This window comes from Nycticebus coucang, chromosome 8 (assembly GCF_027406575.1).
Source record: "Nycticebus coucang isolate mNycCou1 chromosome 8, mNycCou1.pri, whole genome shotgun sequence".
NCBI lineage: Eukaryota > Metazoa > Chordata > Mammalia > Primates > Lorisidae > Nycticebus > Nycticebus coucang.
The window spans coordinates 110,065,347-110,080,363 of NC_069787.1; the positions used below are offsets into that span (position 1 = coordinate 110,065,347).

The 15,017-nt window shown below is 41.9% G+C and overlaps 1 non-coding gene across 1 annotated transcript; it reads right to left on the reverse strand.

Annotated features, from left to right (window-relative positions):
- Positions 1 to 5,427: 5,427 nt before the first annotated feature.
- On the reverse strand, positions 5,428 to 5,534 carry LOC128592910 (U6 spliceosomal RNA). Its single transcript, XR_008382120.1, has one exon. It is a non-coding gene; the product is annotated as a U6 spliceosomal RNA (small nuclear RNA).
- Between the last annotated feature and the right edge of the window lie 9,483 nt (positions 5,535 to 15,017).

The window sequence follows — 15,017 nt, forward strand, 5'->3', positions numbered from 1 at the left end:
GAATAATTCAGTTGAGGCCCCGAAGCCAAAATGGGCTGGATAATACATTCCAAGGGAGTGGCTGCTAGGCCTGTCCCAGTGATGCCTAAGAGGTGGCCAAACCAGCCCTGCAATCTTCAGCCCCAAAATGACCTCCAACCTGAGGTCTAGAAATTGAAAGGGGTGGTCAAAGAAATGAATCATACACCCTGGGGGAGAAGGTTTGGCTCTTCCTACCAAGCCTGGGGTGGAGGTTTCCCCAGGCCACCAACACTGGGTCATAAACACAGCAGTCAGGTAGACTGTATGTCCACTTTTCACCATCCCCCTGGTGAAGGGACAGTGGAAAGACAGACTACTTTCTATCTCCCATGTGGACCAGGACAAAGCTGGACAGGAGGAGAGTCAGATTGTTGAAGGAGAGGAGGCTAAGTGTGGAATTGCATGGGATTGATATTTTGATTGTGATTGGACTGGGCCTGCGAGTAAGTCTTGACTCAGTAAGCTGAGTGCCTGTGGGGGAGTTTGTTCTGTCAGTGACCCTCATCTGTCCTGGATGTCTCAGGGCAAAAAGGATAGGGAACCTTAAGGGTAGACTTTGTGATATCCTAGCAATGAGCCTTAAGAAATACCATTGTGATGTTTATAGAAGGGCAGTTGGAAGTGCCTGTCCCTCAGTTTACATTTCTCTCTTTGTATTAGCAAATACTTTTCAAATTGAAATATATATTCTATTTATATTGAAAAGGTCACTGAAGCAGTATCAGTCAGTGGCTTTGGGGATTGACTGATGGCATCAAGTCTCCAATCCTGCTTAGAAAACTTCAGGGGCTCCCCAGTGCCTATGTAGTTAAAACACAACCATCTAGCCTGGAAGGCAGGGCCCTCTGGGAACTCATCCTATGCTGCTCTGCTGACTGGGCTCCTGAATTCTCTGCTCTGCCCCATGTGTACACTCCAGTCCTCTGGAGTCCATGTGCTGTCTTAAGCTTGTGGCTCACTCTCCCCACCTATTGCCATCAGGCGCCTCTCCCCACTGCCGCCTTTGAAAAGTCTACTCACTGGGCCAGGGTCTGATTCTACCTCCTGTAAAAAGTCTTCCTTGAGCCCCTTGACTGATTTCTCTCTCCCTTAGTGATCCTTAAGGCAGGATCCCTGCGTTGAAGACATTAGGAGTTAGAGAAAGAGAAGCCAAGTTTTAGCAAAATGACAGCTCAGGAAGGTTTTACTGGACAGACCCTGGGACTTTGTCCAAGGCACATCATCAACAATCCCTGTTCCCCCCAATCCTCTTTTATCCAGTTCTAAGGTTTACTTTTCCCTCTTCTATCGAGTCTAATGAGATCTCTTCTGCCCTAAGTGTCACGATGGTCCCCTCCCTTGCTCACGACAAGGCGACTCTCAGAGGGGCTCTCTTATAAGTTGTATGTGCTAAGGAACTGGCTGCTGAGGCCTGGCCTCCTCCCTTCCTGCAGTGCAGACCTTACTCAACCACAGGCTTTGAAAACATTCCCATGCCTGTAGATGTAATGTTTACACCATCCTGTAGCTCTGTGTGTACATAAGTCTAGCGCACTGTACTGCTTGCCAGGCACAGAATTTCCGGTCTGGGTCCACCACAGAATGCATACTTCTCGGCAGTTTCTTAATCAGGTACACACATTCTACTCCGTGCAAAGTACTTTGTACTTTGTTGGTACTTAGCAAATGTGCAGTGAACAACAACTTCTGATGTCTGAACCTACAGAGAAAAAAATTCCAGAGAGAAGCTAAATGAAGGTGAAGGGAGGTTGGGGAGGAGGTGCAGAACTGGGGCCTGGGGCCAGCTCCTCTTGTGCCATCATGGAGCCTGCGACTGGCCTGGAACGAGGTGGCAGCAGCCAGTTCACACAAGGCTGCAGACGTCCAACCTTTGGGGAAAGAGAGTCCTTCTCCCTGCTTTACCTCTTCGTACATGTTCAGGCACGGGTGTGTGTGTGTGTAAGACAGGAACAGGTGGTGCAAATGTGGGCTTGGGAGTGAGGGAGGGAAGCTAGTTTTGGCCCCTTATTCCAAAGTGTGAAGAAGAAGATTCGAATTCTCAATGGATTCAATGGCATCCAGGTCCATGGTAGGACAGTCTTCTTGGCAGGATGGCAAAATGTAAGACAAATGCTACGCCCAGAACAAAGAGGGTAAAAGACATAACTGGTGTTTCCAGGGTTAAATTCTCCTTCCTCCATGGAACCTTCCAGATTTGTACGGTCTACTCAAATCACTCCATCATAGAAGCTCCGACGGCATTTACTATGTGGTGCTGTTCAGTTCAGCCCTGGATTACAGTGTCTTGGTTTGGTTAGTTTCTTTAAAAATATAACCCTTGTCTTTCATTTCCTTCCAATCTCGTCTCTTCCACTGCTTTGCCTCTTGTGACATGAAGCGGTGCTGCAGACAGAGGAGAAACTGAGTAACTGTTAATTGTTTTCCTTTCTGATTAGACCCCTTTATGGAGTAGGTACTACAGGGTGCTGGGTTTTAGGGTATAGGAAATTAACTTGGGGGAGTCATCTCCAAAGACCTAATGTGCAAATTTAACAGAGCTTGCCTCTCTCCAGTGGCCTCAGGAACTCGAAGCAGATCAACAGACTTTTTAAGAAATAAACCACAAGTAGCTTAAAAAACACCAAAGTTCAAATTGCATCCGGTGTAACCCTGTGAGAGAATTTCTGTAGCAGCAGAAGTCTGTTATTTTTGACCCGAACTTCAGTATTCTGCAATAATACGGGGTCTGCAAAAATGCTTCTAATCTTACTGACAAAGTTACATTCTTATCCATAAATCATATCTGAAATGAGAGGAACCGACAGCACAGAAAAAATTTCCCCAGCTGTCATCCACCAACAGTATATGTATACGGGTACGTATTTAAGTCTAAACAATTGGTTAGTATTATGGAAACATCATCTCTGTTTTAAGTGTTGTTTCTTCTTTATTTGATGTGCATTATTTTAAAAACACAGCACAGACATAGCTTTTAACTGCCTCCCCTCCCCCAAGCCTCTGGCATTATTCATACTGAAGTTTTCAACCATCAGACTTAGAAAGCGCTTTTTAACTACAGCTCACATCATTAGTGGTTCTGCTGCCTAAGCAGAAAAAATTGGGATGCAGCTTAGCAAAAGGCCTAGAAAACATAAAATATGGAGGGTAATAGATCTGTTTTTCAAATCATTTTCCTGTGTAATGAGCATCCTGATGATTTTTTTTTCAATTAAAACATTTTCACATATTTCAGAACGAGTAACCCAAGAAGACTTTGTTGGGATTATCTGTGTTTCTTGAGCCGTGTTAACTCTGGGTTCACTGGTCTTTCTTCAGTTCTTGCTCTACCGAGCTTCCCCAGGCTACCTCAGTCTCTCCTTGGCCTTCCTGATTTTGTGTCTGGGGTCCAGACTGGACTTTTCAGAAATGTCCTGTTGATAGTTTGAACTCAACAAGCCTCAAGATATCGCCCCCATGAAATACTTGTTTTATACTCTGTGACATCCTCCACCTCAGTCAATTTTGACTTATTTTTCTGTCTCCTATAATCAATGGCTGTCACTTCCTACTGATTCTGACTTTGAAATAGCCAGCATTCTTTTTCACATATTCATTTCTATTTCTGTTGGCCTTGTTGAAGGTCAACCCTTTCTTATTTGCCTGGACCATGACAACAAACACCTGTTTAGCTGGTCTCCCTGGGCTGCCACTGAACCCCTCCTGAGAGCATCCTTCAAGTTGCCCCCCAAGGGCTCTTCCTGAGTAGTGACTTGGGCGATGCTTCTGTCCTACTAAAACACTTGTGATGAGTCCCAGCTTCCTACTGAATCTGTTTCCAACCTAACTCTTCAGCCTCATTTTCCGCAACTCACTGCCCCTCCCCACACTGAATTCCAAGGACAACTTAATGAGACGTCCATGTTCACCCTGCTATGCCTTTGGTTGGGTTGTTTTACCCTGAGATTCTCTAGCAAGACACCACACAAAGTTCTATGCTTTCCCTGTGCCCTCACTCCTGCCTGCCCCAGGCATCCCTTTCTTTTGAGTTAAAAAAAAAAAACCTCTTAGTAGGCTTTATTGGGGGAACTTATTTACATTTCTCTTCCTCTTACCCTCTAGACTTGAACTTCTAGAGGGTAGAGATATCATTTACATATAAATATATATTTTAAAGACTCAAGTTAATGATGGGCATATATTTTAAGTACTCAAGGCATTCTTCTTGTTGAATAAATGAATTGTTGCTTTCTTTGCACATCTTTATCTGATCTCCTAAAAGCAAAATTATTTTCTTTTGTATTAATTATAACATTTTGTATTTGTCTTCAAATTTTTTCTCTTTATATTTGTATCCAGCAGTTTTCCATGATGTGTGTTGGTGTATTTTTCTTTGTATTCATCCTCACAGGGCTTGAGGGACTTCTTTATTTATTTATTTATTTTTTAGAGACAGAGTCTCACTTTGTTGCCCTTGGTAGACTGCTGTGGCACTACAGCCCACAGCAACCTCAAGCACTTGGGCTTAAGCGATTCTTGTGCCTTAGCCTCCCAAGTAGCTGGGACTATTCCCACAATGCTGGGCTATTTTTTTTTGTTGCAGTTGTCATTGTTGTTTAGCAGGCCCAGGTCAGGCTCTGAACCCGCCAGCCTCAGTGTATGTGGCCGGCGCCATAACCACTGAGATACAGGTGCCACCTTGAAGGAATTCTTGAATCTACATCTTGAGGTCTTTTGTGAGCTTTGAAAATTCTTATTATTTCTTCTCATATTGCTCTGCCCCTTTCTTTTCCTCTTCTTTCAGGACTCTAATTCTATATATGGCATACTTTTGTTTTTACTTGGTTTCATATGTCTACTGTAGTTTTTTCCATTCTTTTTCTCTGTGCTTCACTCTGGACAATTTCCATTGTCCTATCTTCCGGATTGCTAGTTCCTTTTCCAGCTATGTCTAATCTTCTGTTAATTTATTTATTGAATTGTTTTACTTTATAGTATCAGTTTAGAATTTCCATATGATTCTTTATTTTTTTTTATGGATTCAAATTTTCTGGTAAACTTTTTTGTCTCATCATCTATTTTATTAATGTATCAATCACAAGTATTTTAAAGTATTTGACTTCTTGCTCTTTGGATCTGGAGGGTCTGTTTCTATTATCTTTTTTCATTTAAATCCCTTTGTTATGTCTCTTAACATTTTTTTTTTTTTTTTTTTTTTGAGACTGAGTCTTATTCTGTTGCCCTGGATAGAATGCCATGGTCTCATTGTAGGTTACAACAATCTTGAACTCTTAGGCTCAAATGATCCTCTACCCTCAGCTTCCCGAGTAGCTGGGACTATAGACAGCCAGGCTAGTTTTTCTATTTTTGGTAGAGATGAGGTCTCTCTCTTGCTCACACTGGTCTCAAACTCCCGAGCTCAAGTAGTACAAAAATATAAAATGCTTCATGAATTTGCATGTCATCCTTGTGCAGGAACCATGCTAATCTTTTCTTTATCCTTCTAATTTTAGTATATATGATGCTGAAGCGAGCACTGTATGTTAACATTTTATCAAGTACCAAACATGAATACAAAATTGGAGAGATTATGGGTAATGATTTCTTCTTCTAGAGAGAATTTTAAAAATATGCCAGTACTGTGACACTGCTGATAGTCCTGGCCTGCTTCTTCCAGTTGTAGAAACCACTATCTGCCTCTCTATAGGTGCTTCTTATGAACCAGTAAATGCTTGAGAAGGGAAAACGTTGCTCAGATTGCTGGGCTCACTACCTGCTTCCCTTCTCTCCTACATCTTGGCTCTTTAAGTCCTGTCTTGTTGGTCCTGAGCTCCAATTTTTATCTCCCTAGGCCTGTGAGGTGGTGAAAGCTCCACTCAGCTTTTTGTTTTTTTTCCCTTCTTAACAGCTGCTTTCTGCTTGGCTTCTCAGCCCTCCCCCATACGCTACGCATGAATCAGAAGCTGCTCAGAGTGGAACGCTGGCCTCACCTCAATGAGTTTCTTTTCACCCTGGCTCTGGACCCTGAAAATCCTGGCTTCCTTGAGAGTTTCCAATGTCTTCAAACAGATTTTATTTTTATTTTTTTGCATTTTATCACACCTTTGTTCAGTGGGATGATGGCTCTATTATAGGGTAGTTTGCCATTGTGGGAGTCAGTGTATTCCACTAGTGTAGTACTTTCTTCTACTATAAAATTTCAGGTGTGTTTTTTTCCCCCATTTATGAGTTCCTTGAGAGGAAGAACAGAAATTTATTCTATTTATCTCTTGTTAAATGACAATTTATTCATTAATTCATTAAATATATTTTTTGAGCACCTACTTTGGGCCAAGTGTTGAGGACAGAGCAGTGATTGGGCATGTCCCATGGTGTGGGGGCCACACAAACAGTCAGCCTTTCAAATAGTAAAATAGTGTTAGATGCAAGATTAAATTAGAATGCTGGATAGCAGAGGGGTAGCTACTAAAAACCTTCTCTAAGTGGGTAACCATTAAGTTGAGATCTAAATGACAAGAGAAAGTCAGCTATGAAAGAGATCTGGGTAATTCCAGTCAGAGGTAGGAGCAAAGGTAGGTTGCTAGTGTGGATTAATTTAGTGAATTTCTAAATTAAAAATTTCAACGTAAGCTTTTTTTTTAAAGAGAGCATTATACATTTCAAAACATTTCTAATCTTTGCTAAATAATTGTCTGTGGGTTTTGAGTGTGTGCTATGTATATGAAACTTTCACTGATTTAGGACTCATGGATATTACTTATGGCTCCTGGAAAGCTTAAGATATCTGCAATAGAGAGAACTTCTTCTTTTTTTTTTTTTATTAAATCATAGCTGTGTACATTGATATATTCATGGGGCATCATTCACTAGCTTCACAGACCGTTTACCAAGTTTCACATATACCCTTGTAAGATGCACCGCTGGTGTAATCCCACCAATCCCCTTCCCTCTACCCACATCCCCACACAATCCCCTCTCTTTCTCCCTATTCTTAGGTTGTAACTGGGTTATAGCTTTCATGTGAAAACCCTAAATTAGTTTCATAGTGGGGCTGAGTACATTGGGTACTTTTTCTTCCATTCTTGAGATACTTTACTAAGAAGAATATGTTCCAGCTCCATCCATGTAAACATGAAAGAGGTAAAGTCTCCATCTTTCTTTAAGGCTGCATAATATTCCATGGTGTACATGTACCACAATTTATTAATCCATTCGTGGATCGATGGGCACTTGGGATTCTTCCATGACTTAGCAATTATGAATAGGGCTGCAATAAACATTCTGGTCCAAATATCTTTGTTATGATGTGATTTTTGGTCTTCTGGGTATATGCCCAGTAGAGGGATTATAGGATTGAACGGCAGATCTATTTTTAGATCTCTAAGTGTTCTCCATATCTCTTCCCAAAAGGAATGTATTAATTTGCATTCCCACCAGCAGTGCGAAAGTGTTCCCTTTTCTCCACATCCGCGCCAACATCTCTGGTCTTGGGATTTTGTGATATAGGCTAGTCTCACTGGAGTTAGATGGTATCTCAAAGTAGTTTTGATTTGCATTTCTCTGATGATTAAAGATGATGAGCAATTTTCATATGTCTGAAGGCCGTACGCCTGTCTTCTTCAAAGAAGTTTCTCTTCAAATCCCTTGCCCAGCCTGCAATGGGATCCCTTGTTCTTTTCTTGCTAATGCGTTTGAGTTCTCTGTGGATTCTGGTTATTAAACCTTTGTCGGAGATATAACCTGCAAATATCTTCTCCCATTCTGAGGGCTGTTTGCTTGCTTTACTTACTGTGTTCTTGGCTGTGCAGAAGCTTTTTAGTTTGATCAAGTCCCAGTAGTGTATTTTTGAAGCTGCTTCAATTGCCCGGGGGGTCCTCCTCATAAAACACTCACCCAGACCGATTTCTTCAAGGGTTTTCCCTGCACTCTCCTCTAGTATCTTTATAGTTTCATGTCTTAAGTTTAAATCTTTGATCCAGTGAGAGTCTATCTTAGTTAATGGTGAAAGGTGTGGGTCCAGTTTCAGTCTTCTGCAGGTTGCCAGCCAGTTCACCCAGCACCATTTGTTAAATAGGGAATCTTTTCCCCACTGAATGTTTTTAATTGGCTTGTCAAAGATTAAATAATGGTAAGTAGCTGGATTCATCTCTTGGTTCTCTATTCTGTTCCAGACATCTACTTCTCTGTTTTTGTGCCAATACCATGCTGTTTTGATCACTATCGATTTGTAGTATAGTCTGAGGTCTGGTAGCGTAATTCCTCCTGCTTTGTTTTTATTTCTGAGTAATGTCTTGGCTATTCGAGGTTTTTTCTGATTCCATATAAAACGAAGTATTGTTTTTTCAAGATCTTTAAAGTATGACAGTGGAGCTTTAATAGTGATTGCATTGAAATTATATATTGCTTTGGGTAGTATGGACATTTTAACGATTCTTCCCAGCCATGAGCATGGTATGTTTTTCCATTTGTTAATATTTTCAGCTATTCCTTTTCTTAGAGTTTCATAGTTCTCTTTATAGAGATCTTTCATGTCCTTTGTTAGATAAATTCCAAAATATTTCATCTTCTTTGGCACTACTGTGAATGAGATAGAGTCCTTAACTGTTTTTTCAACTTGACTATTGTTGGTATATATAAAGGCTACCGATTTATGAATGTTGATTTTCTAACCTGAGACGCTGCTGTATTCCTTGATCACTTCTAAGAGTTTTGTAGTAGAGTCCCTAGTGTTTTCCAGATATACAATCATATCATCTGCAAAGAGCAATAGTTTGATCTCTTCTGACCCTATATGGATACCCCTGATCGCCTTTTCTTCCCTAACTGCGGTGGCTAAAACTTCCATTACAATGTTAAAAAGCAATAGAGACAATGGGCAGCCTTATCTGGTTCCTGATCTGAGTGGAAATGATTCCAATTTAACTCCATTCAATATGATATTGACTGTGGGTTTGCTGTAGATGGTCTGTATCAGTTTAAGAAATGTCTCTTCTATACCGATTTTCTTAAGTGTTCTGATCATGAAGGGATGCTGGATATTATCAAAAGCTTTTTCTGCATCGATTGAGAGAATCATATGGTCTTTGTTTTTTAATTTGTTTATGTGCTGGATTACATTTATAGATTTACATATATTGAACCAGCATTGAGACCCTGGGATAAAACTGACTTGGTCATGATGTATAATTTGTTTGATGTGTTGCTGGATTCTGTTTGTTAGGATCTTGTTGAATATTTTTGCTTCTATATTCATTAGTGATGTCGGTCTATAATTTTCTTTTCTTGTTGGGTCTTTTCCTGGTTTGGGGATCAGGGTGATGTTTGCTTCATAGAATGTGTTAGGCAGTCTTCCTTCTTTTTCTACCTTTTAGAACAGGTAGAGTGACATAGGTACTAATTCCTCTTTAAAAGTTTGGTAGAATTCTGACGTGAAACCATCTGGTCCCGGGCTTTTCTTTTTAGGGAGGTTTTGTGTAGTTGATGCTATTTCTGAACTTGATATGGGCCTGTTCAACATTTCCACTTGATTCTGGCTAAGTCTTGGAAGGTAACGTGCTTCCAAGTATCGGTCAATTTCCTTCAGATTTTCATATTTCTGAGAATAAGGTTTCTTGTAATATTCATTAAGGATTTTTTTTGATTTCTGAGGAGTCTGTTGTTATTTCGTCTTTGTTGTTTCTGATTGATGAGATTAGAGATTTTACTCTTTTTTTCCTGATTAGGTTGGCCAAAGGTTTATCTATTTTATTGACCTTTCGAAAAACCAGCTTTTTGATTTATTGATCTGTTGTATTATTCTTTTGTTTTCAATTTCATGAAATTCTGCTCTACTTTTGGTTATTTCTTTTCTTCTACTGGGCTTGGGGTTGGAATGTTCTTCCTTTTACAGTTGCTTGAGATGTCTCATTAAGTTGTTAACTTCCTCTCTTTCCTTTCTCTTGAGGAAGGCTTGTAGTGCTATAAATTTCCTTCTTAGAACTGCCTTTGCAGTGTCCCAGAGGTTCTGATGGTTCATGTCTTCATTGTTGTTTTGTTCCAAAAAGTTGGCGATTTCTTTCTTAATCTCATCTCTGACCCAGCTATCAATCAGCATAAGGTTATTTAACTTCCATGTTTTTGTATGAGTATGCAGATTGCTGTTGTTACTCAGCTCAAGTTTTATTCCATGGTGGTCCAAGAAGATGCATGGAATAATTTCTATTCCTTTAAATTTACTGAGGTTAGATTTGTGACCTAAGATGTGATCGATTTTGGCGTAAGTTCCATGGGCTGATGAGAAGTATGTGTATTCAGTTTTATTGGGATGAAATGTTCTGTAGATGTGTGCTAAATCCAAATGTTGGATGGTTAGGTTTAAATCTAAGATTTCTTTGCTCAGCTTCTTGTTGGAGGATCGATCCAACACTGCCAAAGGAGTGTTGAAATCTCTGACTATTATGGAGCTGGAGGAAATCACGTTGCTCATATCTGTTAGAGTTTCTCTTATAAATTGAGGTGCATTCTGGTTGGGCGCATAGATATTAATCATTGAGATCTCATCATATTGAGTATTACCCTTAACAAATATGAAGTGACCATTCTTGTCCTTCCTTACTTTTGTTGATTTAAAGCCTATTGTATCTGCAAATAAAATTGCAACACCTGCTTTTTTCTGATTACCATTTTCCTGAAATATGGATGAACATCCTTTCATCCTGAGTCTGTATTTGTCTTTTCAGTTAAGATGTGACTCTTGTATGCAACAGATATCTGGCCTGAGTTTTTGCATCCAGTCAGCTAACCTACGCCTCTTTAGAGGACAGTTTAAGCCATTCACATTAATGGAGAATATTGATAAGTCTGGTGAAGTTTTGGGTATCAAGTTTTTCAAAATTCCAGTGGGCATTTTTAATCCTTTCGCCAGTGTGGAAATTGGAGTTTGATCCAAAGTTTCTGAGTGAGTTTACTTTTGTGGTAGAGGATTGGGTTGGTCATTATGGAGGATAGGTCTGAGAATATCCTGAAGAGCTGGTTTTGTTATGGCAAATTTCTTCAATGTATGAATGTCATTAAAGTATTTAATTTCTTCATCATAAATGATACTCAGTTTAGCTGGATACAAGATCCGGGGTTGAAAGTTATTTTGCTTTAGGAGATTAAAAGTCGGTGACCACCCTCTTCTGGCTTGAAAAGTTTCAGCAGAGAGATCTGCAGGCATTCTAATATTCTTCTCTTTGAAGGTAATGGTTTTCTTTCTTCTGGCAGCTTTGAGGATTTTCTCCTTCATATTAACTTTAGTGAAGTTAATTATGATATGCCTGGGGGATGTCTTATTGGGGTTGAGTCATGCTGGGGTTCTGAAGCTGTCCGCTATCTGAATTTCAGAATCTCTAGGCATGTCTGGAAAATTCTCTTTCATAATTTCATGCAGAAGGGCCTCTGTGCCCAGCGAGGCCACTTCATCTGTGTCTGGAACTCCTATGATTCAGATATTTGCCTTCTTTGAATTATCCCAGAGCTCTCTGAGAGAATGATCTGTATTTGCTCTCCATTTCTCTTGCTGTTTGAGAGTTTGGGAGCATTCAAAGGCTTTATCTTCGATGTCAGAAATCCTTTCTTCTGCTTGCTCCATTCTGTTGCTGAGGGATGCTACTGTATTTTTCATATCTTTGAGGGCTGCAAATTCTTGCTTCAGTGTGTCTAAGTCTTTGGTGGTTTTGTCTTTAAATTCATTAAATTCTTGAGACAGCTTTTGAATTTCTCCTCGAATTCCTAATTCCACTTTGTTAATCTTGTCTGCAATCCAAATTCTGAATTTGATTTCTGACATCTCAGCCAGTTGTTTATGAATGGGATCTTCAATTGCATCTGCCATATCTTTCCTTGGGGGGGGGGTTGATCTATTCTGGTTATTCATGTTACCAGAGTTTTTCTGCTGATTTCACCCCATGGTTGTTTTACTCCCTCTGATTTTTTTCCCCTGGGGCTTTGTCAAGGGCCTGTACAGTGTTGTGGCCTGAGAAACTGGGGCCCTGTCTAGTGTGGTGGGGCTAAGTGGTTCTGTCTTGTTTTCAGCTGGTTTTTGTTCCACCCTAGTGAAACAGATACTCTGGATTGAAGTCTCAGCTGTGGAGAAATATCAGCAATTAAGTCACCCCACCCTCCCACCGGCAAACTATTGGAAAGGAAAAATCAAACCTTCCTACCACCGTGCACCCAGGGTACCACCTGATTTGTCCTCAGGCGATTGGTTCAGTTCAAAAAGTCCAAATCAATTGTCTCAATCTGCACCTGTCTCGGTTGAGAGAGTTTAAGAGTTCTCTGGGAACTGGATCACAGGGGTCTGGTGACTACTCTGGTGTGGCTTGCTCCAGTGCTGTGTGGAGTCAGGAGGAGCCACCCAGCCAATAGATCTGTCTGGGAAGGTTGATGCCTCCTTCCCCACCTTGCACTGCTGTCACATCCAGTCACTGATAGCCCCGCAGTTGGCTGACCCAGTTGCCTGTAGTGAATCGGTACTCCAGGAGTTTGCACCTGCCTGAATCACAAGGAAGTCTGCCAGGCTGCTGCACTCTGCCTCTCTCTAGCAGGAGGAGGTGAGGCCTGACAACCTCGGGTGCTTGATGAAGTTTGGGGGGTTTTCACTCAGGTCCAGTCTCGCCCCTGATTAATGTTACTGACAGAACAGAACAGAACAACTCTGTGGTTCCCCTGCAGAAGAGAAGCTGAATTGAGTTCCAAATCAGCTTGTCTTTGCTCTTGTATTGTCTATAGGTTGACGATCCCCTGAGGGCCAGGTGTGTCTTAGGTTTAGTAAAGTGGACCTCTGGGTCAGCCCTGCCCTGGGAGTTTCCCCGGTTTGCAAGTTGGAGTAGCCTCAGGCAAATCCTATACTCAGAGTGTCTGGTTGCCCAGGGAGACAGGGGGTGTGGCTTCAGAATATTCGGTAGTAAGCCATATTGCTAGCAAAAGAGGGCTGCTGTTTTATGGCTCAGGCAATGGCTGCTCCGGTGTAGCTCCCCTCCGGGCAATGGTCCTCTCTCTGTTCCCATACCCCAGAGTCTGCACCGACTGGCTGCAGCCCAGTACTGTCTACACCCCTCAAGCAATCGCCCAAGAGTCTGGACCCCTGGGGGACAGGCCTTCAGACCTTGGAGTGAGAGCAGAGGGGAGTGCGGGGAGCGCTGGGTGCCTGGGGTTGCGGGCAGAGAACACACACAGCTTTACACAGTTTTATGCCTGGCCGTATTGTCACCAAAAGATGGCTGTTGCACTGTGCCTCAGGGAACTGCCACTCTAGTGTGGTCCCCTCTCCGCAGACCGGGACTGGCCTCCAGACCTCAGTGTGAGTAAAGGGGAGCGCTGGGAGCTCAGAATTCCAGGTAGAGACTATATACAGTTTATACAATTTTATGCCTGGCAGGAGGATGCCGTGGCACCCTAGTAGGGGAGATAGGTCTAGTTTTTAGAGGGTCTCTCCTGTGGAGTGTAGTGGGAGGACCTTTGAACTCTGCCCAATTGTTTGTGGGGCACTCTGAGCCATTCTCATGGGGGAGGGGACTCCCGTCTGCTTGGTGATGGATTTTGTACCATTTGTTTGTATCCTTGTGGTCGCAGCTTGCCTCAGCGGGGTTGACGTGCATTCTTCAACCTTCTCTCTTAGTGCAGCTCAAATCCACCAGGTTACTTGCTGAATTTTTGTCCTTTAACTCTCCTTCTGGACAGGAGCCTCTGTGGAAAGCCTCTGTGGATGGCTTCAGTCAGCCATCTTATCTCCGAGAGAACTTCTTGCAGGAGGGCCCCTCACTCCTGGGTGATAGAGCTAAGTAGAAACAACATTTTTTTTTTCTTTAGCTTCAAGACTATATATATATATGTGTGTGTGTATATGCAAACATGCTATTTTTTTTTTTCAGAGACAGGGTCTTGCTCTGTTGCCTGGAAAAGAGTGCAGTGGTATCATCACAGCTCACTGCAAGCATGCTATTTTTGTTTAAAAATGACGCAGCCTAAATGCCCACCAACCCAGGAATGGATTAACAAGCTGTGGTATATGTATACCATGGAATACTATTCAGCCATTAAAAAAAATGGAGACTTTACATCCTTCGTATTAACCTGGATGGAAGTGGAAGACATTATTCTTAGTAAAGCATCACAAGAATGGAGAAGCATGAATCCTATCTACTCAATCTTGATATGAGGACAATTAATGACAATTAAGGTTATGGGGGGGGAAGCAGAAAGAGAGAGGGAGGGAGTGGGGTGGGGCCTTAGTGTGTGTCACACTTTATGGGGGCAGGACATGATTGCAAGAGGGACTTTACCTAGCAATTGCAATCAGTGTAACTGGCTTATTGTACCCTCAATGAATCCCCAACAATAAAAAAAAAAAGAAAAAAAAAATAATTATGATTTTCATAAAATTATTGTATTTTTACCATGGCTCTGTTATCTGTTAGGGTCTTAGCAAAAAACAAAACAATCTGTATAGGCTTGGTGCCTATAGCTCAGCGGCTACAGTGCCAGCCACATACACTGGAGCTGGTGGGTTTGATTCCAGCCTGGGCCTGTCAAATAACAATGACAACTACAACAACAACAACAAAAAAAATAGCTGGGCACTGTGGCGAGCGCCTATACTCCCAGCTACTTGGGGGGCTGAGGCAAGAGAATCACTTAAGCCCATGAGTTTGAGGTTGCTGTGAGCTGTGACACCACGGCACTCTACCAGGGCAAAAGCTTGAGACTCTGTCTCAAAAAAACCAAAACAAAACCAAAAAACCCCAATCTGTATAGTTCAAGGAAGAGGCTGCTTCTAGGGGTGTAGAGAGAGGATAAAGGGAACTAGCAGGGTTGATGAGGCTCCAGAGACCACTCGGGAGCCATTACCACTCCAGGCCTGAGGGAACAAAACATTGCAAAGCGCATTACTCAGTCCAAGTGAGAGCTGAAGTCAGGGAGGGATGAAGCTGCTGCCAGAAAACATGGCCCAGAGCAGGAGGGAGCAGGGAAGAAATACCCTGTCTTCTCTTTCCTCC